Source organism: Balaenoptera borealis (assembly GCF_965194805.1).
Source record: "Balaenoptera borealis genome assembly, chromosome: 15".
NCBI lineage: Eukaryota > Metazoa > Chordata > Mammalia > Artiodactyla > Balaenopteridae > Balaenoptera > Balaenoptera borealis.
In genome coordinates this window covers 902,735-928,421 of record NC_138871.1, presented here as the reverse complement: position 1 = coordinate 928,421, position 25,687 = coordinate 902,735, and the positions used below count along the sequence as shown (strand labels likewise).

Genomic DNA, 25,687 nt, shown 5'->3' with positions numbered 1-25,687 from the left:
GGCGGCCGCACTGGAAGCGCAGGCAGGACAGTCCTGCACGGTCCGGGCAGAGAGAGCCTGTCGGTCCGTTCCGCTGGCTGATTCCGGGCGGGACGCTCAGGGCCGCTGAGAGCCCTGCACTCAGGTCCTACCCCGCAGCGTACGTGCGTGCTGCGTGCGTGCGTGCTGCGTGCGTGCTGCGTGCGTGCGTGCTGCGTGCGTGCGTGCTGCGTGCGTGTGCGTGTGCGCGTGCAGAGGGGGCGGTGGCTGACGGCTCCCATGGCTACTGTACCGGGCACCGCGCTGTCTTCGAGGGGAGGCACTGGGAGAGGTAGGGGCACAGAAGCCGTTGGAGAGGAGAACGCACCGCGGAACTCCTTGCACACGGGCTCGCCCCACCCGGAGACCCGCCTGCCCATCGTGGGCCGCATGTCAACCCCCAGCCCCCCACCTCCCGAGGGCAGGGCGCCTGCTCTTTCAACAGCGCAGGGTCTCACATGAAGGAGACCCAGTGGGGGCTGTCACCCCCCCCACTCCTGATGCTGAGTTTGGGGAGAATGAACCCTCTTGACTGGGCGATGGGACCCTGTGAGGAATGGCGACCCCATCCAAGTCGGCGCCTGGGTGAGAGATGGGAGCACAGGAGCCAAGTGCAGGGACTGGAGGCCAGGCCAACAGGAGGGGCACCCCAGGCCCTGGCCGGGCTCTCCAACTGTGACATTGTAGCTTTAGGGGACCTGGGTCAGGTGACTGAATATTAGTAATGGGGGTCTAAACTGGACCCTGAATGGGGCTTAAAGAAGGTGTGAAGGATGTTACTGAGACAGTGACAGTCATTGGAAGACAGACTCTGTGTCTGGACATCCTGCTTCATCCATTTAAATCCCTGAGATCTGTGACCTTTACGTGGCTACACAGGATTGTTGGAGCAGCTGCGTGCGGATATATCTGGGGCACAATTCAGTCTGCAGCCAACTTGCAAGTGGTTCCAGCAAACACACAGGTGTGCGCACAGGCAAGCACAGCACACAAACATACGCACGTGCACAGCACAAATATATTCACACACTAGCATGTGAACACACATGCACGCATATGCCCATGCACACACTAACGTGTGCCAGTGCAAATACCTATCCACGTGCACAGCATATGTATGCAAACAGGCACCTGCCCACGCATAGCACACACACACAGGGAATAAAGTGAATACCATAAAGCTTTAATTCCTGAACACAAGTGAAGCTCACATGTGTTCTTACCGTTTTCTTAGCTTTGATGTTTTTCAAAATAAAAAGTTACTGGCAAATGACTTTTGATTCATAGGACTTTCTGAAGTTATTCCACAAATATCGTTAAGACATGAGAAATGAACGTAGATGTTACATGTGTCCATTGACAGATGAATGGAGAAGCAAAACACGGTCCATCCATACAAGGGAATGTTATTCGGCCTAAACAGAAGGCAGTTCTGACGCAGGCTGCAGCAGGGATGACCCTTGAGGGCATTATGCTCAGTGATGTAAGCCAGACACGAAAGGGCAAACAGTGCTTGATTCACTCATACAAGGCCCCCAGAGCCGTCAGAACCATAGAGACAGAAAGCAGGATGGTGGGTGCCGGGACTGAGGGAGGGAAAATGGCGGGGTGGGGGGGTGAGTGTTTAATGGGGACTGTTTCAGTTTTGCAAGATGAAAAAGTTCTGGAGGAGGATGGCGGTCAGGGTTGTACAACAGTGCGAATTACTTCATGACCCTGAAATGTGCACTTAAAAATGGTTAAGATGGTAAATTTTATGTTATGTGTATTTGACCGCAATTTTTAAAACTTTTTTAAAAACAACAAGAAATAGTCCATGAATACCACAATATGCACAACTTCACTAACAACGAGGGATTAAAGCCATAAGAAAAATACTGTGCATACACCTACCAGAATGGCAGACATGAAAGACATAGTATCAAATATCAGCAGGATGTGGAGCAATGGAAAGCCTGGTACGCAGCGGGGGGGGATGCAACCACTTCTGAAACCATCGGGCCTCAGATAGCGAAGTCCGTGCACACAGACCCACAGTGCTCCTCCCAGCTGAACACAAACCCCCCAGCCCTGCACCAGGACACACGGACACGGACTCTGCAGCCACAGGAGCCAAACCTGAAAGAACCTGAAGGCCATCACAGGCGGATGCAGAAATGAACCATGCACGCTCCTATGAAGGAATATTCCGCAGCAATGGAGTACATTTTGTTTAAAGGTAGTAAAACTATAAAAATTATTTTTAAAAAAACTATATGCACAAGATGAAAGAATCTCATGGACACAATGCTGAGCCACCAAAAGCAACAAAGCAGTCTGCACGGTACACCCACGTACAGAGTCTGGAACTGGGCAAAGGTGGGCTGCGTTGTTTAGGGATGCGAGCCTGGGCGTAAACTATGAGGACAAGTCACTGACACAAAATCAGGAGAACAGCTACCTCACGGTGGGGAGGACGCTGTGACGAGGGAAGGGCACTCCTGGGTGTCCACTCGTCACGTTCTGTTTCCTGATCTTTATGATTATTCTTTACGTGTATATAAAGTAATTCTTTTTTTCAATTTATTTATTTTATTTTATTTATTTTTGGCTGTGTTGGGTCTTTTGTTGCTGTGCACGGGCTTTCTCTAGTTGCGGCGAGCGGGCGCTACTCTTCATTGAAGTGAGCGGGCTTCTCATTGTGGTGGCTTCTCTTGCTGCGGAGCACGGGCTCTAGGCGCGTGGGCTCAGTAATTGTGGCACGTGGGCTTCAGTAGTTGTGGCACTCGGGCTCAGTAGTTGTGGCGCACGGGCTTAGTTGCTCCATGGCATGTGGGATCTTCCCGGACCAGGGCTCGAACCTGTGTCCCCTGCATTGGCAGGCGGATTCTTAACCACTGCACCACCAGGGAAGTCCCTAAAGTAATTCTTAATATAAAATTACAGCTTATCATTTTTGTTTATTAAAAAGGAGGTCTCCCCAACAAAGTAGAAGGAGGCCTGCTTCTCCCAGGGAAGCAAAGGAATAGTTTCTAGCAGTGAAATCTCGATACCATGGCTGCTTCAACCATCAAACCTGACAACAACTCCCGTGAGCGGGGCAGCGGGGCCGCGACACTCAGTAGGAGGCTCTGGGACCTCAGTCCTGGGTCACTGCCTCTGAGGAGCCCACGGCACCTGGTCAAAGTTCTCAGTCATTCTGTGCATGACCCTTTTGCCTTGGTTGCTGTGGCACAGCTCAGCCGGCACCATCGCTGGGAGAGAAAGAAGAAACGTGCAGAAGAGGGAACCAGGCTTCAAGCTGACCCACCTCCTTCTACGGAGACGATGCCACAGTCCCTAAGAGAGGACAGCAAGGCTAGGGAATCCAGCCTCTCTGCCTGAGGCCTGGCCACACTAGCGCCCCACGCTTCTGATGCCACAGGGAGAATTTCGCAAGGTGCCCTCAGACCACCTGGTTGGACACATGGGGCTTTCAGACGCGCAGGTCCTGTCCGACCCCGCACCTCTGGGGTCACATTCTGGAGGTGGGCCTGGAAGCCTCCAGATTTTCACATTTGATAACAGCGTTATTGACACTGCATTTCTGTACCACGCAGTTAGTTAACCCATTTTAAGTATTAAGCTCAGTGGTGTTTTGCATATTCACAGGGTTGTGCAGCCACCGCACGTGCATTTGACAACATTTCCATCATCTCCCCAGAACCCCACTCTTCAGAGGTCACCCCTCATTTCCCACAGCCCCGGCATCCCCAGTCCACTTCCTGTCTCTGTGGGCTTGCCTGTTCTGGATGTCTCATGTAAGTGGAATCCACTAATTGTCCTTTCATGTCTGGCTTCTTCTCTGAGCATCATGTTTTCAAGGTTCACCCATGTTGTAGCCTGTGTCAGTGCTTCACTCCTTTTCATGGCTAATATCCTCCCCCCGCTTTTAACTCTGTAATTAATTGTGACTCCCTGCCCACACTGCAGAGGGTGGATGAGAAATTCACCTTCCATTATTCTTGGGGTGAAACCTGCACTTTTAACCAACACCCAGGGGTCCTGTGCAGGGGCTGAAAGGCTGCACAGTCACCCTGTGTGACCAGAGCCCAGGAGGAAGGTTGAGACGGGCCTGCATGTCTAGAGGACCAGCCGTGCAGTCTCATGTGACACCACCTCACTGGTCAGTGTCCTGTGAGAGGCGTCCCCCACGTGCCATATGGGGGACACAGAGCAGTCGGGGGCCACAGCGCTGCCTTCAGTTCAGGCCCACCCATGGCAACTGTCTACTTGGAAAGTGCTGAGGCTCCAGGGGAGGGTCCTTCCTGCCTCTTCCATCTTCTGGGGGCTCCAGGAGTCCCTGGACTTGGGGCTGCATCCCTCCCTTCTCTGCCTTTGTATTCACGTGGCTTCCCCTCTGTGTCTGTGTCTCCCCTTGTCTTGTAAAGAGAGTCACAGAGGATTAGAGCTGCCCTAATGCCCTTGTCTTAACTACTTACAGGACGAGAGCCTACTTCCAAATGGGGTCACCGTCCTGAGGCCCTGGGGTCAGGATGTGGATGTCACTTTCCATTGGGGGGTACACAATCCCCCTTCACTCTGAGACAACAAATCCCATAGGACAGATGTCCTTATAAGAAGAGGAGTCAGGACACAGAGACACCAGGCACACGCCCAGGACCACGAGAGGTGACCAAGACTCTCCTCAAACATATCTCACACAGACCTTGTCCTATGCCTCGATTTTGGCCTTGACCTTGGCCCCATCATTGCTGGGCCTGCACAGCCCAGTCTTAGCCAGAATCCTGCTGAATCAGTGCACAAATGAGGGCACCAGAACACACCAGCCCAGAATGTGCCTCTTTGGTGTGTGGATTACTTTGAGCTAAAGGCCACCAAGAACCAGGAGATGCAGGGAAAGCCCTAGCACAGGGCACAGGTTTTCCTCCTGAAAAGGAAATTCACATTTACAGAGGAGATGCCCATTGAACAAACCCCACTAAACACCCTTGTTCACCATGGTTTCCTGGCTGCCTTCCCGTAATCTGCTCCCCTCAAAAGAAGCCCGAACCCCTTTCCTTTGTACAGTCCAAGAAGGGTGAGAATCCCGACTTCTATTCCCTCTTGGAGTGATCAGGGCCGGGTACCCCCGTGCATATGTGCGACGTCATGAAGCCTTCTGTGAACTAACATTATCCTAAGGAACTTGTGTGTGTCTTTCTCTGGTGCATCTGTCCTTGGCCTCACCCTGGATACCTGGTCACCCTGGAAACCTGATTGGCTGTAAACCCCTTGCCCACGCTGAATTCAGGAAGGAGCCTGGCTCTAGACAGAGGCTTCTTTTCCCCCATTGCAATAGCTCCTGGATAGAATCTGGTTTTGGTGCTTTCCTCACCATCTGGCTCTGGTTCTCTTTGAGACAGGACCCAGCAGGAAGAGAAGACGGCTGTCTACACATCAAGGAGGGAGGCTGCAGGAGAAAGCAACCCTGCGGACACCTTGAACTCGGCGCTTCAGCCTCCAGAACCCAGGAGGCAATGAACGTCTGTGGTTTAACCACCCAGGCTGTGGTGTTTGTTACCGCAGCCCCAGGAAACACAGACACCATACTCGGTGAGAAGTGGCGATGAGCTGGGTTTGCACCTCAGCTCCACCACCAACGAGCCATCCTGGGACCAGCTACCCCACCGTCCATGCCTCGGTTTCTCACCTGTAAAATAGGATTGGTCATAGTGCCCATCTCATAGGGTCGTGAGCTAAAGCACTCAGCACTGGGGCCCACGATAACCATACAACGTGTTGGCCATCACCCCGACATTCTGGACCCTCTCCTCTGGTGGGGAAGTGTTCCCTCGAGTCTGGAGAAGGCCCATCCACCGGTATGACCTCCAGCTGTTAGAAACTCTTTGTCTACAGTTGAGGGGGTTCAGAATTTGACACCCCAAATATGCCACTTTGGCATAAGGGTTACTTTGAGTTGAGGTGACTGAGATGCAGCAAAAAGAAAAAGTCTACCCTCCCCCATCTGCCTGATCCCTTTGTGAGGATGTCCCCTTCCCTCTCCTGTACCAGGAAGAGGAGAAAGAATCTTATCGTCTGAGAAGGTGCCGGCTTCAGTCTGCATAACAAACCTCACAAAATCTGCTCTGTCTTCCATTATTTTCCCCCATTTACTTACCTTCCCACAACTTCCGGTCCTTGGAAACTGAAACCTGTTTTCCTTTGTCTTGTGACTTCTCCAGAAACTTATCACCCTTTGTTAACACACACACAAGTCCTTAAGTCTAAGTGTCTCTTTGCATCTCCACTTCTTTTCTGTGAAGGGCTCTGTACATAGACATGATAAAACTTTTGCTCCTGTTAATCTGTTGGCCATCAATTTAATTTACAGAGCCCTGGTACAGCATATAAGAGGGTAGAGAGAAAGTTTTTCGTGCCCTACACAGCATCATGGACACCAAAAGCCAACCCCCCTCTGCTCTTGTTCTGCCTCAGCAGCAACAGAGCCCAACCCTCTCCCCACCTATGACACACTCGACCGGAACCCCTGACTCCATCTTCTCTCACAGCCTGTCCTGAGGCTCTCTCAGCTCATGCCCTGTCTCATAAATGGCCCCACAGGCGTAAGCGAGGGACCCCAGGCCACCTGGGGCCATGTGACATTCAGGCAGCACGTGTCCAGGTGGCTGGAGCTGGCCTCTGCCACGCAGCACACACGGGTGTGATCCCATCCCAGTGCCATCCACTTACGATGGCCCACACATCCCTCATGCAGGTTTCTGAGATGCTGGTGGACCAGGGCCAGGGCTCAGATCCCAAACCTCCACCCTCAGGACTCTGTGCTGTGGGATGGCTGCAGCCTGGGGACCCCAAGTGGGAGGGTGGTCAGCCCCGAAGTAGAGACACACACCTCTGCTGTCCTTCTTAGGAGAACAGGAGTGGCTCTGTGCCCCTCCTGACCACCCACCCCATTGGGCCCCCTTCACAGCCAACTGGAGTATTGACTGGAATCTGCACCCTCTTGGATCTGATCCGAGTTGGGCCAGGTCTCAATGATCCCAGACCGAGGGGCTCAGGTGACTCCTGGGATCTAATAGGGATTCCCCATTTTGCTTTTAAGGGAAAACCACTGAGTTTCAAATGCAGGGAACCAGAACTCACCAACCCAAAATGTGCCCCTTTGGTGTAAGGATTATTCTGAGCGGAAGGCCGCTGAGAACCGGCAGATTCAGGAAACGCTCAAAGAACAGGCACAAGCATTCCTTTTGCAAAGGAAGTTCACACTGATAAAGGACATGCCCACTTGTAGGCCCTCTCCTTCTCCCATACCTGGAAGAGGAGGCTGCTGAACGACTCTCATCAACAAAAAAGGCACCGACTTGAATCTGCACCACAAACCCCACTAAACACCCTTGTTCACACTGCTATCCTGACCGACTTCCCATAACTTACTCCCCCCAGACCCCTTTTCCCATGATGGCATTTAAGTGCCCCATTCTCACCACCTCCCTGAGTAACATTTCTTTATAAACTCCCTTTATATATGTCATTTAAATTTTTCTTCTCTTGTTAGTCTGCCTTTTCTCAGTTTAACTTCTGGGTTCCAGGCACTGAAACTGGAAGGGGAGAGGGCACTGGAGCTGGCTGCCATCCATCGTGAAAGCCATCTTGGAATCTTCAGGACTGACATGAGCCATTGTTCACCACAGCTGGTGTTAGAAGTTAACTTACAAACTTACACTGGATAATCTATATCGAGAATAAAGGCAGCAGGGACTTCCCTGGTGACGCAGTGGTTAAGACTCCAAGCTCCCAACGCAGGGGGCCCGGGTTCGATCCCTGGTCAGGGAACTAGATCCCACATGCATGCCGCAACTAAGTGTTCACAGGCCACAACTAAGGAACCTGTGAGCCACAACTAAGGAGCCCGCTGGCCACAACTAAGGAGCCCATGTGCCGCAACTAAGACCCACTTCAACCAAATATATAATAATAAAATAAATTTAAAAAAATAATTAAGGCAGCAAGTTCTCAAAACTCACCACTGTTACTGTGGAGCTGACTGGTTATCGTACTGCCTCTCCCACTGTCTCTGCTCACCCTTACCCCCTCCCACCCATAGTGCGTGTGGTGGAAACACTCTCTGGGGTTCCTCCCGACTCCCTGCTCAGGGACATCACACTGGAAACTTGAAACTGGCCACCGTGGGAATGTCTACACCACAGAAACGGCAAATGCCACAGCCCAGCCTTGCTTGATTGTTTTGTTGATCGTCTGGACTTAGAGAGTGATGGGGAAAGTGGGACTCGTGCAGACCAGATGCACAGGTGCGTCTGTGATGCTGCAGTATAAAGACCCAGAGAACACTCTTCCGCATCTGAAACCCAGGACGCGATTCAGCAGAGGCTGCTGATGTTACAGAGGGAGGAGTGAGCTTCCACACACTGGGAGTTCGCGGTCTTACTCCTTAATTACCAGCAAATATCAAACAACGTCAGAACCGCTCTCCTGTGTCAACTAGGGGACTATGGACGTCTGGGGAACAGGAGCCGGGCAAACATCCACAAAAGCATCCCGTGAGGCCCTGGGCTCTCTGGAATTTACACTAGAGTGCTGTCTGTTAGTATTTTTTATGAATTGTGTGCCACACATCCTGTGTATCAGTTTAGCTAATAAACGTTTATGCCCATCCAGGCACCTTTTGGGGGGAGCCCATTGATAATAGAGGATTGTGTGTTATCTGTTATCACATGATCTCAGCATATCTTTGTTGTCTGTGTACCACCGCCCTTCACATCAGCTTGTATCATAAACTGCGCACGCGTGCTGGTTCTTTCCCTGGAGAGCGGGGTCCTGACCACTGGCCAACATGTCCCTGCCCACGATCCCATCACCACCCCCGGCAGAACTCGGACTCTGAAACATCAGCTGGACTCACACCCAGACCCTCGGTGTCCAGGGGTGTGGACTTTCCAGACTTTCACCTCAACTCCACAACTTGCCAAATCGGATAAACACGGCCACTTTGCACACTCAGATGTCAGCGAGGGCAGTGGGCAGAGCTCCTAGGAGAAGGAGGAGGAACACGGTGTGTCCGGGCAGCAGGTCCACGGTTAAGGCCATGGTGAAGCCGGGCAGCCTCACGTGAGAACCAGACAAGGATGCTGTGGGTCCAGGACGTCTGCGTCTGGGCACCGTCACCACAGGAGAAAGGGTCACCGCAACAGACCTCAGCCTCACTCATGCCTGAGTGAAAGAAGGAATGAAGGAAGGAAAGGGTGGTAACCAAGCAGGGCGTCCACAGGGACCCCAGCTCCTCCCCCAGAGAAATTCCAGAGTTGTTCCCAACAGGGACACCTGCATTGTGGGCCCTGGACCCACACCCCTTGACCCCAAACACTATAGATTGTTGAGTGAATGAACAAATACCATCCCCAGGTACAGTCACCAGAGCCCCTCCCTTTTAAGATCAGCCCTGTAGCTTAGAAGCACACAGACATTTCTGTAGAGCTTCACAATTGAAGAGCCATGTTAGGCTGGGGAGGTCCTTTCAAGATAACACAGTCGCACCCTCCCCCCAGTGGAAATTACCAGCAGTCACAAGCAGTTGGCATTCTAAGAAGAGAGAGCTATGACACACCCAGCCCTAACCACCACATGAGTAGAACATTAACCCAAGGGTGACCAGAAGGGACCATAAAAGAAGCCCCGAAAAAAAAAAAAAAAAGAAGCCCCGTTTCTCACTCCCAGGGCAGACCCCCTCGTTCATGGTATATAAATTACACCTCCACAAAACCATCAATAAAAATTAGTTTAAAAAGTGAATAGGTCTCACTTTGGGACTCAGCTTAGAGGCAGTAATTTCCAGATGGGAAGTGGCCTGTGTCCCGTTAACCTGCCAAGATCATGGCTCCCTGTCCACCGATGCCGAATAGAAATGCGGAGACAGAGTTTGGAGGAAACAGAAAGAGTAGCTTTATTCCTTTTGCCGGGCAACAGAGGACACAGTAGGCTAGCGCCTCAAGAACTGCCTCCCCCTCCCCGGGGAACAGGGAAAGGTGACATAGCCCGGCCCCGGGGCTCAGGGCTGGTGGTCTGGGCTAGGTGGTAAGGCTCAGAGTAATTAAGGTGTTGCGTTTCTTTTCTTCTGCAAATTCATGGCCGAAGCTGGTGTCAGGCAGCTCAGCAACCGGGTCTGGTGTCCCTGAAGTTAAGGGCCGTGCCCTTCTTTCGGAAATGACGAGTGCTACAAAGGAGCGTCGGGGGAGAAGAATGCCAGGAGCAAAGGGTAATTCACACGGAGTCAGAGCCATCAGCTTGGTGAAGGACACGTCTAGCTACACGTGTTTGCTAGTAGTAACAGCTAAAGAATAACCAAGATGGCTTAACTCTTTCAGGCCTGTTTCTGCTGTTTCCCAGCCTGTTCACTGTTTCCTTATTTTCCTTGTTTACCAGAAAAGTCTCATTTCTCTTTTTGCTGCAACAAATTCTCTGCAGCCTTCGCCTGGGTGCCCAAATTCAACTCACCTCTCAGGTCCAAAAGGAACCTCACAGTGGGTTCCAGACATGAATGTTCTGAAGTCCTGAACGCCAGGCAGCTGCAGGAGGTGATGTCTCATTTGACAGGCCAAGCAGAGGGGCGGATTCTGGCTGGGTTTGTCACATTATTGACAGCGACAGGCTGGCTGATATACACGTTATGAATTGATGTCCCAGCCTCCAAACACTAGAGTATTTCCTTCTAACAACAGGTGAGCTAAAGAGAAGAAAATGGTCTTCAAAAGCGCTCAGAATGGACCAGAAATGTGTTAACTGTCAGCGACAGTGGCAGGGACCATTGGAGTTCTCAGTCCCAGTGAGAGAACTTTCCTGAATCAGCCCATTTTAGAGCTTCACCCCCCTCTCCAACCCTCACCACCACTGTGAACTCCACGTCTGGTGGAGTATTTCTCATTCCTTTAATGCGCTCCGCTCTTTCTCACCTCTGGGATGCAATTTAAACTCTCTGGAAAACTCCTCCGCTCCCCCAACCCTTGTTCACTGTGCTGAGTCCTACTCACCTCCAGATTGCTTGTCAGAAGTCACTTGGTCCAGAGCTCTTCCTGTACTCTTTACGACCAGCTCGAATCCCGCCAAATGTGCTCTCGTGACCCCGCTGCTGGCTTCAAGGATCCCGCATCACATTTGACGGTACTTGCCTGTTTGCCTGCCTCTCTCTCTCTCCCTCCAGATTTCAGTTCTCTGGGGGCAGGACCGTGTCCTGTTTACCACTGTATCTCTGGTTACAGTGCCTGGAACACAGTAGATATGCAGCAGATGTTTGTTGAATGAATTCATGTTCCTCCCATTCACATCGCACCAATAGCTGAAATGGAAAGCAAAGAGAGTGTAGTCGATGGTCCCTGCCGCTACCAATAACACAGAAGACTGGGGCAGGAAGACAGACACACAAAGAAAGACAAGACTGTATGGTTTGCTGTGAGAGTGAGTGACACAGAGTGTAAGTGCAACAGAAGTTTTGAGAGAAGGGAGATGGCGCTTGATGGATTGTTTGGAAGAGACCAGATGAAGACCTTGAGTCTCTACATTTTCTATTCATGACTTCTATAGCTGAAAACAAATGGCATTTTGTGAGCCTTTGGGCAAGGCAGTGAACTATTTACCCTCCATCTTTTCCAAGACTGGGGGCTATCATAGGAAGAGAGACTGGGCAGCCTGCCATACGACCTTAGTGTGGTGAATTCAAAGCTTGTCATTGCTATTGATTAATATTATTTTTGTATCAGTTCATATCTGGTCACAGGGAATGCAGACAGATACAGAATTTCAATTTCTGGATACTGCATGAAGTTTTATTGCAGCAAGGAGGTAACAAATGGTTCCTCCAAAAGGTAGTTTAGTAGATTGCTCTAGTTGAAAAAGACATAGTAATGGTGTTTTCCTTCAAAGAAGGAAAGACGTTTTCATTCAACTCAAGTCTTATATATTGATACTATACAGAGTGAAACTACTCAAAGATTCTAAGAATCATGCATTCTTACATCTACGATAAAGGCAGTTTTAAAAAGCTTTTTTAACAAACATTAAATTTCAACAAACAGTAAACATGTTAACAAACATTCTAAATGTTAACCTGGCATATTTATTTAAAAAATCAAAATTCCTGAAAGTAGCGGTTATTAACATACTACACAGCAAAGATGTAAGTGTCTCATGTGTGACAAGCAGCTTTGCTTCTGCTCTCTTTGCTCCGTATGAACATCAGGCAATACAATTACTCCTGCCCATGTGTTTGCATAACCTACCTAAAAATAAATATTATGCATGTTTATGTAACATATACTGCTGCAGTCTCCCTGATTCTTCTGTAAAGAAAGGATCCAGAGAAAAATTAAGGCTCCAAATAAAATCGTTCAGGTAGAAAAGTGAATTGCTACAAATAGGCCAGGAAGAGGTGAGAATGTGACTTGCAGACACAAAAGTGGAGATGCTTGCAGAGGAGAAATGGAATATTTCCTGCCGTGTCAGTAAACAAAGGATGTCACAGTCACCAGCGATTGCAGCCACCTCAGACGGTGAGCTGGTGCGCCCTGAGGGGACTCAGGAAGGAAACAAAGAACACCTGCCATCTAGCAGCCGTCAGACTGCAGCCACTCCCCACGGTGAGCCCTGAGGAAACTCGGTATGTGAAAACACAGGATACTGGCCCCAGTTGGCTGAGGTGCATATCAAAGGAATGATTTCAGTGAGCCCAGACTCTTGCATCTTCCCATACAGAGAAAGGTACTAAATTCCTTCACTTGTGATATCTGGTTTTCCTTTAATTAACAATAATCTTTTGACGTTCAGACTACCTGCCCTTTTGTTGCAAAACGTCTATATAACCCGGTCCCGCCTCGCCTCCTCGGAGCAGTTTCTCAGACCTACCTGAAACGCTGTCTCCTGGGCTGCAATCCTCATTTTGCCCCAAATAAAACTTAACTCACAACTCTCACGTTGTGCTTTTTTTTTTCAACACACAGTAGGAAGCGCTTCTGGAGAAAGGATCTGAGGGAGCACGGTAAGGAGGTTTACGAATGTTCACGGGAGGCCCTTCTGAACATAAAGGGCAATAAAAAAAACACAAGGGGTGGGTGTTGTGGAGTGGGCGAGGGAGAAAGCCTGCGGTCAGAGGATGGCTTGGGCAGAGCAGTGCATGAGCCGCGGGTAAGAGGCTGGAGGGCCAGAAACGCACACAGATGCCACGCGTGTCAGGTCTGTGTGAAGCTGGGAAGGCTGGCCGAGAAAAGGCAGCGGATGGGAATGTAGCAAACAAGGGCAGAACTGTCGGAGCGGGTGAGGTGTGGCTGGAGAGGAAGGGGCAGAGGCGAACGGTGAGGACGAGGGAGGGAACACGTCCCGAAACTGACGATGCGCAGTGATTTCGTAAGATCGATGCTGTATGTTCTTTAGAGAAAGTAGCTACAGGGGTTCCAGAAGGGCAATCATGCTGAAGGAAACCACAAAGTTCACAAATGAGAAACATAAGGATTAGTTTTTAACGCCACTGATAGGTTGAATGGGACTGAGGGAGTTACTAAAGGCCCACATCAAACCATATCAAAGGGAAAGAGAATTTCATACTGATGAATAGGGAAAGTATGGTTCCATATACCACACAATAATTTTGGAGTATACAAAATGTATTAATTGGACTGACCCTGCTAAAATTATAATTGTTTTGCATATCCGTGCAGTACACATCTAGGATTATAAAATACAGCATAAGAATATTAAATACACTTTGCTGAATGCATTCTTCTAATAAGGGATAGTGTCAATTAGCACTCTTCACAGCCTTGACTCAAGGATCATATACAAACATGAGTGAATAAGCAGAGAAGTAAATATTAGCTGCTTCCACCACTTTACTTCCTTCTGGAGGTGTAAAATACTGAATGTGTTTACATTTTTCTACTAAGGAAATTAGTTTCAGAGCCTAAGGGATTGAAAAAAAAATATTGACTTAAACAAAACTATTCTTTTCTGGAAAACATATGTTGTAATTTATAAAAGGAAGATCTTTTTTAAAAATTTTGGTGCTTCATAGTATGCTGATAATTTTGACAAAATTCATGAGAACTGTCCAAATGAGACAGACTTTAAAATTATAGACAGAGAGCATCGTGAGTTCTTGAAGCACTTTTTGGGAGGGAGCTAAATGTTTTAAAACCCTTTGGTTGGGGGCTTCCCTGGTGGCGCAGTGGTTAAGAATCTGCCTGCCAGTGCAGGGGACACGGGTTTGAGCCCTGGTCCAGGAAGATCCCACATGCCACGGAGCAACTAAGCCCGTGCACCACAATGACTGAGCCTGCGCTCTAGAGCCTACGAGCCACAGCTACTGAGCCTGTGAGCCACAACTACTGAAGCCAATGCACCTAGAGCCCATGCTCCGCAACAAGAGAAGCCACTGCAGTGAGAAGCCTGCGCACCGCAACGAAGAGTAGCCCCCGCTCGACACAACTAGAGAAAGCCTGTGTGCAGCAATGAAGACCCAACACAGCCAAAAATAAATAGATAAATAAAGTTAATTAAAAATGGATTTCTATTTTTAAAAAACCCTTTGGTTAGCTCTTTTCACAGCAGACACTGAGGTGAACTCCTGGTTAATGACCTTGTTCAAGGTCACTGAATAAATCAGTTTCAGTCCTAAGACTAGACTTCTAACCCCAGAGTCCTTCTGTTTAACCTGTCTCCTGAGCTGAGTTGCCATGAAGAGACTCGTTAAATACTTTGGGTTTTTAAATATGGTTTAAAAAATTCAATGTGATTAACCATGAAAACAGGTAACACATGTGCAATTTATGTACCTTACAGCGTTGTTTATTGCTAGGTAAAAATCTAGACACCCTCAGATCCGGACAAATCCAGCTTTAGAATTGCTTTTTTTGGCCAAGAAACTGCTGAAAACTTTGGTTTTCAATTAGTTACCAACACTGAAATTATAAGTTTCATGTAGCTGGTTTTCTGGCTTCTTTTTTTAAATTTAAAAAATCTGATCTAAAGTATAGTATAGCAAATATAGACAACAATATTTTATAATCATCAAATTTGCTAAGAGACTAGAACTTACTTATTCCGACCACTAAAAAGAAATGATAGTTATGTAACATGATAGAGGTGCTAATTATTGCTACAATGACAGTCATACTACAATATAAAATGTATCAAATTGACATGTTGTACATGTTAAATTTACACAATGTTATATGTCAAGTATATTTCGATAAAAATTTTCTTAAAGAGCTGAGGACATTGGCCTATAGTCTCAAATGATAAAAATTCCCTGGCGCTGGGGAGCACGGCCCCCTTGAGATGGCGTAGTTCATCCCCGCCTTCACACGGCTTCTTCATCCATTACCTGAAGAGCCTGGCCCTGCAGGCGTGTGGATTAGAGAACCTTGCTGTGGAGGGGTCCCTTCACGTCACCAGATTAGAAACCTCGTTTCAAGGCCATTTTCCTGAGCTGCCGGTCAGAGTCTTTATAAGGGATTGTCCTTCCATCTCCTCTTTCTTATCATCTTGTCTTTCTCCAATTATCTTTCTCTGCTCCCATCATCCTCCTGTTTTCATTCCAAAATATTAGCCTTTCCCTGAATATAAAGTACACTATTCTCTACCCAAAATACTCATTGTGCCCTAGATACAGTGTGTACATGTGGATATTCATGATTTTATAGATACTACTGATTTACCTTGCCCAGAGGGCCTTCTCCGTAGTATCCCTATTCTCCAGCGCAACTTTCTACGTACTTTCTTGTCAGTTCTAATATCACTTCTTTTTTTTTTTATTGAAGTATAGTTTATTTACAGTGTTTCAGGTATACAGCAAAGTGATTCAGTAATATATATAAGTATATATGTGTATATATATTCTTATTCAGATTCTTTACTGTTACAGATTACTACAAGATATTGAGTATAGTTCCCTGTGCTATACAGTAGGTCCTTGTTGTTTATTTTATATATTAGTGTGTATCTGTTAATCCCAAATTCCTAATATATCCTCCCCCTTTCCCCTTTGGTAACCATAAGTTTGTTTTCTAGGTCTGTGAGTCTGTTTCCGTTTTGAAAATAAGTTCATTTGTATCATATTTTAGATTCCACATATGAGCGATATCATATGCTATTTGTCTTTCTCTGTCTGACTTACTTCACTTAGTCTGATAATCTCTAGGTCCACCCATGTTGCTGCAAAGGGCATTATTTCGTTCTTTTTTTTATGGCTGAGTAACATTCCAATGTCACTTCTTAAGGGAAGAGTTCTCAAACCAACCCACTTCCATCCTCGCCAGTGTTCCTCACTTCCGCCACTGGGGTCTTCATAGCAACTTGCCTTACGGTAGTCTGGCTATTTATCTACCCAGCCCACCCCTCACCCCACCCTCCTCACACACCCTTCTCTGCACTGTGCTATTTGCATCTGTGACCTCAGGATCTGGCTTTCTTCCCTACCTTCTTCCACTCCAGGTTTCCTCTGATAGGAAACCCCCTCCCCTGCAAGATCGAGGCAAGCACCACCGCTAGCCTAGCACTTTGGTCCAGCCAGCTTGACGTACTGAGAAAGTGGGACTGGACATTTCTCTCTAAATTACTGGTTCATCTTAGAGGATAACATAGGCAGAACACTATGTCATAAATCACAGCAAGATCCTTTTTGACCCACCTCCTAGAGTAATGGATAAAAACAAAAATAGGAACTTCCCTGGTGGCACAGTGGTTAGGAGTCCGCCTGCCAGTGCAGGGGACACAGGTTCCATCCCTGGTCGGGGAAGATCCCACGTGCCACGGAGCAGCTGAGCCTGTGCACCACAACTACTGAGCCCACATGCCACAACTACTGAAGCCCACGTGCCTAGAGCCCGTTCTCCACAACAAGAGAAGCCACTGCAATGAGAAGCCCATGCACTGCAACGAAGAGTAGCCTCCGCTCGCTGCAACTAGAGAAAGCCTGTGCACAGCAACGAAGACCCAATGCAGCCAAAAATTAATTAATTTTAAAAAAACATATTCTGAGGAAGAGTAACTGGTAAAAGGTTTGACGTGGGGCAGTGTGATTGTCACAAGCAGCCACGCACTGCCCTCTGGTGGTCACATGAGAAATGGCATGAGTGCTCAGGGTTCCCTGGTTCTGGGGCAAAAGAAGCCACATCTAAACTCAGACATCTTCACAGGATTGCAGGTAGATCAAAACCAAACTTGTAAGATTCAATGTTAAGGGGGGGATCTTCTAGTGGAAGGGATTATCTTGCTATCTCACACTACGGAAAAACAGGCTTCTTCCCAAGTGCAGTATATCAGGAAGCATTTATGGAGCCCCTGAGTCAGGCACTGGGCCCCAGGACAGAAAGTCAGTGCCTCCCAGGACCCACAGGGGGCGGGGTGGGAAACACCTGGTGTGCATCACAGCTCTGTGTGTCTGGTTGAAAGAAAACAGAATATCAAACCAAAGCATGTTTATGCAACACTTCCAATTATATTAACACTAAACCATTTTTAAAAATTTGAAAACTATCACTCAACATATCTATATTTCATCTAAATTAATGGGATCATCCTATATTCCTAGTTACCTTTTCACTTAATATTAGTACTTATCCATGTCATTAAAAGTTTTTGAAAACAGTGTTCCTTAATATCTTATACATAAATTACATGTTTCAATTTCACCATAGAAATATAGTGCCAAAAAAAATTTTTAATTTTAACCTAACGCTTGGCTTCTAGATTTGTTTTAATGAGAATTTCTCTGAAAAGCTAAAATTACTATGAAAAGTAAGTTATCTGCTGTCCTTGTTCTTTTCACCTGTTACATCTTATTATCATTTTTTTCATTTAACTGTAATTTTTCACTGAGATAACATTTTAAATTTGGATTTTAAGAATGTCAAGAAGGACTCTGATGTACATAGATGCAAAAAATTCTCCACAAATATTAGCAAACCAAATTCAAGAATACATTAAAAGAATCATACACCATGATCAAGTGTAGTTTATTCCAGGGATGCAGGAAATTATCCTGCAAATTAAATTATAATATATGCAAATCAATCAGTGTGATACACTACATTAATAAAATGAAGGATAAAAATCATATGATCATCTCCATAGATGCAGAAAAATCTTTTGACAAAATGCAACATCTATTTATGACATCAACTCTCAATAAACTTGTTATACATGGAATATACTAAAGGCCATTTAGGACAAGCCCACAGCTAACATCATACTCAGTGGTGAAAAGCTGAAAGTTTTTTCTGAACTATCAGGAATAAGACAAGGATACCTACTCTCACCACTTTTATTCAACATAGTATTGGAAGTCCTACACAGAGGAATTAGGCAAGAAAAGGAAATAAAAGGCATCCAAATTGGAACAGAAGGAGTAAAACTGTCAACATTTGCATATGACATGATATTATATGAAACCATAAAAACTCCAGCAAAAAAAAAAAAAAAACTATTAAGAACTAATAAACAAATTTAGCAAAGTTGCAGGATATGAACTCAGTATACAAAAATCTGTTGCATTTCCCTACATTAATAATAAACCATCAGAAAGACAAAACAATCCCATTTATGACTGCATCAAAAGAATAAAATACTTTGAAATAAATTTAACCGAGGAGGTGAAAGACCTGTGCACTGAGACATGGACTCTGGGACCACAGAGCCTGGGCTCACATCCCAGCTCACTCACCTGCTGAGTGACCCTGGGCAAATCACATAATGGCTCTGAGCCTCGCCTTTCTCAACTGGAAAATGGGCACAAAACCAGTGTCTCCTCACAGGGTTGTGAGGCTCCAAGGAAAGGCTTATCTAGACCAGGGGGTGGGAGGGCCTCCAGCAGCTTCTCCTGGTGTGAAACTGTCCTGGAACTGGGCCCTCCTGACCCTGTGGGCAGGGGTCAAGGGTGGAGCCTGGGGCCAATCGGGCCCGGCTCCTCACGTGGTCGCCCCTGTGTGTGTGTCTCTGCCCTAATCCCCTCTCCTTACAAGGACACCAGTCAGATGGGATTAGGACCCATCCTAATGACTTCATTTGAACTAACCAAAGGCCCCATCTCCAAACACAGTCACATTCTGAGGTGCTGAGGGTTAGGACTTCAACACACGAATTTGCCAGGACACGATTCAGCCCATTCCAAGGTCTTAGCCAGAAACTAAGTTGGGGGGTGGTGCAGGCAGAGGAAACAGTGTCTGCTAAAGATGACCTTTAACAAACGTGTCTGAGTTTATTTCTGGAGTGTTTGGGGCTGACTCGGTTCCCGCCGAGGCTGCCCAGGGTGGGTGAGAGTGGGGGACCCGTACCCTGAGCACCCAGAAGAGACCCCTGTGCTCCTGGTCCTGCCTGAGGGGGAGGGAGCTCAGAGCTGGTCTGGAAGCCCCGACCGTAGAGCTTCTGGGAAAAGCTGCGTGTCACCATCACAGGTCAACCAGCCAAGGCTGGTCTAGTTCCAGATCAAGAGTCAGGTCCAGGTGCTTTGGCTCACCCCAGGCTCCCTAACTGGGCAGGAACACAAGCCCTTTGTAAAGTCCCAAGGTCGCTTTGTAACCCCTCCAGGACCTGCCCACTGAGCTCTCCTGTCCAAACTAGGACACATAACAGGCACTGGGACACACAGACAGGACATGGCCCCCATCCCAGGAACCTCAATAAAAATGAAAGAATCTACCAAGGAACTCAACCCTGGGGGAGCAAATTTCTGGGGGCTGGGACTCCATGTCTCAGAAAAGTTTACTTTTCTCCTTAGAAAGTTTTGGTTCTGTTTTGTTTGGTTTTCAAATACAGACTTACCTAAAATTATAGTCCTGTCCTTTCTGAGAGGTGAATTTCACCGAACTGCATTTTTCCTCCTCACCTGGTAAGGAAGGAAGAAGCTGGTGGGTGGTCCGGACAAGCCCACGCCGCTCGGCCAGCACACCTGCTCCCAGGCCTCCGTGCACCTCACTCGCTCTGAGCAGTAAACAAGTCTCTAATCCTTTTGTGGCTGCACACAGTTGAGCTTATTCCCACCACGATGAACTCGTGTTAAGTCCCCGGGAAACTGAGCAGTGAGTCAGGCCTTGCCTGAGAACACTTCTGTTGTGGAGAGAAATGAATGTCCCCTGCAGGTTTCCAAAAGGTAAACCAAGACACCCCAACAGGTGTGCAGGGGGGTAGGCAGCTGGGCCCTGGGACTGGTTCTTTCTCTGAGGACAGCACAGGTCTGTAACAGTATCAGCACAGTGCACACTCCCACAACCACTGCCAAAACCTGCGACCCAGAACGTGTCTATGAAGCACTCACCTTTTTAGCGTTACTCCAAGGCTGAATAAATCCCAGTGAGCAGTGATTTGGGTGCAGAAGAGTTTCTGTGCCACTCTTGCTGTTGATATCCCTGTCCCCGGCGAACCATTTTCCAGCAGCAGCCAGCGTGCTCTCTGCCCACGTGAATCAGAGCCCTGACTGTGAACAGGGGATGCAAGCGCCCCAAAGGGGCCGTTTTGATTTAGAACAAAAGCCAAACTCGCTTCCAGGCCCAAAGCTGTACGACCTGACCCCACCTACCTTTCTGACCTTGCCTCACTGGGAGGCTCGGGCTCCTGTTGGTTCCAGCAGCTGGTCCAGCCCTGGGTCTTAGGACCTGTAGCCCTTTCTGCCCGGAATTCCGCTGCCGAGGCTTTAAGCCAGCCTGGCTCCTTCTGGTCTAATCCACTCCCTTGGGGAGCATGTCCATGACTGTCGGCATCCCATGGCGTCCATCACTAACTCTCCTCATCATAGCATAGCACCTGCTCTAACCTCGTTGGCTAGTTTGTTATTATCTGTACTAGACGGGAAGATTCATCCCACAACACCAACCCTCTGGCAGAGCCTAGCACAGGGGAGGTGCTCAGTAACTCTTTTTTGGACAATGGACGGATGGATGTATGCATGCATGCATAGATGGATAATGCATGGATGGATTCATGGATGGATAAATAAGGACCATCTATCTACCTATAGAGTTCAGACAAAAAACTCCACAGTGATCTAGTGCTCAACTATCTAAGTGCCTATACCCGGTATTTCACTCCACTGGACTCACAAACCCACCCACCATTTTCAACTGTGGTCCAGACGTGAAGAGCAGTCCAGCCTTCTTCGGTCACTTCCCCCTGGGGAATCCGCCATCCTTCCCATTGGCTAGTCCAGTTAGAAATCCTAAGGCATTTGAACATGGGTAGCAGAAACAATACAACTATTAAAAGTTTTATCTGTGATTTACAACTAAACACACATTCAGAGAACCATGATTTAAGTTCTGGGTGTGCACCTAAGAGCTGATGAATATTAAATGTCACTGAAAGTCCAAAACATGAAATTTCCAGAAATTGTCCTTCCTTGTAAAGAGAAATATACTATTTCTTCCACCTCACTCTTTTCCTCCAGAATAAACAGAAACAAACAGATCTCATAAATTGGGATCAAATATATAGTACTTTAAATTTAACATTTTACAGTTTAGAGCAAGTATCCTTAGAAGACAGTTGGTTTAACATTTTTTATTTTTTATTTTTATAGTTTTTTGGGTTTTTTTGGGGGGCTGTGTTGGGTCTTCGTTGCTGCGCGCGGGCTTTCTCTAGTTGTGGCGAGCGGGGTTACTCTTTGTTGCGGTGCACAGGCTTCTCATTGCAGTGGCTTCTCTTGTTGCAGAGCACAGGCTCTAGGCATGCAGGCTTCAGTAGTTGTGGCACACGGGCTCAGTAGTTGTGGCGCACGGGCTTAGTTGCTCCTCGGCGTGTGGGATCTTCCCGGACCAGGGCTCGAACCCGTGTCCCCTGCACTAGCAGGCGGATTCTTAACCACTGCACCACCAGGGAAGTCCTGGTTTAACGTTTTTTAAATGTAGTAATAGACACATATATAACTTGGTAGGCTTTTAATTTGATCAGTTTAACATATAATAATGTTACAGTTTATTTGGACAATTATAAATATGCTAATCTAATTTCATAATCCAATTCATAATCTAATTTCATAATCTAAAGGCATTGCTTCAAAATATGGAGAATCCAATAAATCTAAGAGATCTGATTCTGTATATTCAAAGCGAGTGTCCTGGGATTGACCTGCCCTCTCACCTCATTGTGGGAAGAACAGAATAGTGGCTACCAGGCTTCAAACCTCGTAGTTTGACCAACTGGGTTCAAACCTCGTAGTCTGACCAACTGGGTTCAAACCCCTGACCAGCTCTCAGCTCTGGAGGGTTACCTAAGCTCTCCAGGACTTCAATTCCTTACCTGTAAAATGGGTAATGATAGTACCTATCTGGGAGGACTGAGGGAAGGATTTTTAAATCATTGTAATACAAGCAAGCACTTAGAAATAAATAAAAACAAACAGATTTTAGCAAATGTGCAAGGGTACACACAGTGTGTCCACAAGGACATTTTATGACAATAGAATTGCGTGAACACTCAGGCAGTTCAATTAAACTAGCAAAACAAAATAAAAAGGATTGGATTTCCCTGGTGGTCCAGTGGTTAAAACTCTGCGTTCCCAATGCAGGGGGCCAGGGTTCACTCCCTGGTCAGGGAAATAGAGCCCACACTCCACAGCTAAAGACAGTGCAGCCAAATAAATAAATATTAAAAAACAAACAAAATCAGAAGGATTTGTTAAGCAATTGTCAATAAATGGAATCCTAAACAAACAAAATAAATATCATTGCATTCTTAACCTTTGACTTTTTTCTATCAGAGTATTATGTACACTCTAGACCAGGGATGGCCACCAGGCTTTATCTTTCAGCCCAGCCGTCCCCATCATTTTTGGCACCAGGGACCGGTTCCGTGGAAGACAATCCTTCTGCGGACCGGCGGGGCGGGGGCGGGGATGGTTTCAGGATGATTCAAGCGCATTACATGTATTGTGCACTTTATTTCTATTGTTATTACACTGTAACATATAATGAAATCATTATACGACTCACCATAATGCTGACAGGAGGTGGAGCTCAGGTGGTAACGCGAGCGATGGGGAGTGGCTGTAAATACAGAAGAATCGCTCGCCTGCGGCTCACCTCCTGCCGTGCGGCCCGGTTCCTAACAGGCCGCAGATCGGTACTGGTCTGCAGCCCGGGGGTGGAGGACCTCTGTTTTAGCCAACTCAGTGGGAAGTGACACTCTGGGAAGAGTTTAAAGGACTCCCAGGACACGTTTGGGCGTGTGGGGAACGCGTTCCCGGTCAGTTATTGAAGTCAGTCCAGGAGCAGGAGAAGCCACTGCACGGGCCACAGAACCACTGCTCCTTGTCCTTGTAATTCCAAACTGGTTTGCCATGGCCAGGAAATAGGCAGCCACAGGCCGGGTTCCGGGAACTGAAGACCAAGTTCCGGGAAGACAGAGGGGAGGCAACGACCAGGACTCCCACTGGCCACTTCCTTCACCTCCTGCTTCCACCTGAGCCCTGAGGTGCAGCCCCATCCAGACCCACCTTAAGCAGGTCCTATTTCCAGGGAACTAAGGGGCAGGGCCAGAGCAGGAGCTGCTCCTCCTACGGGTACAGGTCTGGGGCTTCAGGACTCGAGAAGCCCCTGGAGGAAGAGCCTGCGGAAAGGAGTCTTCAGGGCCAACACACAGGAGCAGAGGTCAAGGTCGGTGAGCCCCCCAGCGGGGCTCCTTCCCCGGAATCAGCTCAGCCCCCCGGAGGGGAACAGAGCCAGAGGTGAGGAGGGGAAAGCGCCTGCCCTTGTTTCTGCTCACACAGGAAGAACATTTTCCTCCAAGACATGAGGGAGGAAAATTAACTCTTCTGCCCCTCATCCCAAACTTTCCTGGAGACACTGTCCCTGGTGCCAGGGTGGCCTTCCTGAACAAAGGGCACCCCCTTCCTGGGGGGTTCACTTGGGGCTCCTCCCTCCCTGCAGGGGGGCCTGGCCAGCCACCTCCACGGAGTAAGGCCCTCACAAAGCGTGTCCTCCAGGGAACATGGCGGGGCCTCCACGGCGGGACCCAGACCACCCAGGAAGCCGGGCCCAGGCCCTCTGCCCAGGGTGTCACCCCGAACCGGGGTCCCTGCTTTCACTGGAAGTCGTTTTGGAAAGAGCAGACGGGAAAACTGACAGCAGATCAGAGCCCAGGCAGGCAGCCCGCAGAGCTGGGGCGGCCAAAGGGCTTCTCAGCCCTTCTTTTGGCTGCAGGAAAGATTCCTTCCCCTCACTTGTCACCCCAAGATGGGCTCAGGTTGCGCAGCTACAGACACAGAAGGTCCAGCAGAGCCATTTGTGGGGGGCGGGCAGGACGACGGGCAGGAGGCGGGTCCCAGGACCCCCGAGCCTCCACCCAGGGAGAGGGACCTCCCGAGGCCTCAGCAGAGGAGGCTGACGTGGTGGTTTCACAACAGTGACAAAATCGGGCTCCCGCCCTGCGAGTCATCAGACCAGCACGGGGGGCACCAGGTGAACAGGACAGGCCCCTGCAATCAGAAGCTAAAGCTCGTTCATTTCTAGATCTCCAGAGCAAAGTTTGCTCAAGTATCACTGTTTCTCTATGCCACTGAAATTGCTTTTTAGTAAACTGAATGTGTGTAGATTACCTTTTAATTTAAGAAAGAATTTGGTTATTAGGTAAATGTTTTTTCTTTTCTGACTCAGTGTAAATTTAAAAAGTTTGAAACGTATCCAAGGAGGTCTGTTCTGCCAACATACAGGATAAAGAGGTTTACGTAAGCCAAAAATAATAGATTAAGGAACTTCCGGATCCAATGACAAGACCAGATTACTTGAAAACCCTCCCAATACAAGCACCAAGAAATTCTAGATGCAGACAACAAAACAGTCCTTTAAATGTGGAGCCACTTGTGGAGTGGGCACAGGACACTCAAGAGGGCTGAGCCACAGGCCGGAGGGGCTGACCCCACCCTGGGCAGTGGGTGCAGACGCCCACCTGGGTGTTTTAAGGCCTGTGAAAGTCAGGAGGGGAGATGGGGGCCCTGTCTGAGGGGATCTGGAGTTGGATGAGCTTGGCCTCTTCAAAGTGCCCTGGAGACCGCTTCCCTGGTGGCGCAGTGGTTGAGAATCTGCCTGCCAATGCAGGGGACACGGGTTCAAGCCCTGGTCTGGGAAGATCCCACATGCCGCGGAGCAACTGGGTCCATGAGCCATAACTACTGAGCCTGCGGTGTCTGGAGCCCGTGCTCCGCAACAAGAGAGGCCGCGATAGTGAGAGGCCCGTGCACCGCGATGAAGAGTGGCGCCCGCTTGCCGCAACTAGAGAAAGCCCTCGCACAGAAACGAAGACCCAACACAGCCAAAAATAAATATAAATAAATTAAAAAAAAAAAAAAAAAAGTGCCCTGGAGAAAACGGGAGTCCGCGCAGGGAGGGGGTGAGGAAGCTTGGGATTTGGAACCCCAGGCCTGGGATGCAGGCCCAACTACACAACCCACTCGGTCCAGCGACCCCTCAAGGCACTAAGTTAATATGAAATTAAATCTCAGGTTAGTGGTACCCTGGGCCCCTGCCAGGGCATGTCCACAGCTTCTCCAGAGAGAGAAGCCCTCAGCAGGCCACACAGGATCTGACACGTGTCCCCACAGAAAACGAACTCGCAATCCAAATGGAAACCTCATTTAGAAAGAACCAACTGAAGGACAGACAGCACGGTAAGACACCCACCCCCGCCAGAACTGCAGGTAAAGGGA

The 25,687-nt window shown here is 48.3% G+C and overlaps 1 long non-coding RNA gene across 7 annotated transcripts in view; it reads right to left on the bottom strand.

The window, feature by feature from the left end:
- Positions 1–2,937: 2,937 nt before the first annotated feature.
- The window catches only part of LOC309612075, a 69,665-nt gene continuing 46,915 nt past the window's right edge, over positions 2,938–25,687 (bottom strand). Inside the window, exons 3-8 of one of the 7 annotated variants that reach the window (XR_014234918.1) lie at positions 21,102–21,205; positions 20,309–20,467; positions 19,816–19,879; positions 11,040–11,344; positions 10,507–10,735; positions 2,938–9,225 (exon numbers count right to left, since the gene is read on the bottom strand). This is a non-coding gene — a long non-coding RNA (uncharacterized lncRNA). Of the gene's footprint in view, positions 9,226–9,930; positions 10,736–11,039; positions 11,345–19,815; positions 19,880–20,308; positions 20,468–21,097; positions 21,206–22,976; positions 23,031–25,687 lie in introns of those variants that run through there. The other 6 variants (XR_014234919.1, XR_014234922.1, XR_014234920.1 and 3 more) reach the window with 6 other exon arrangements.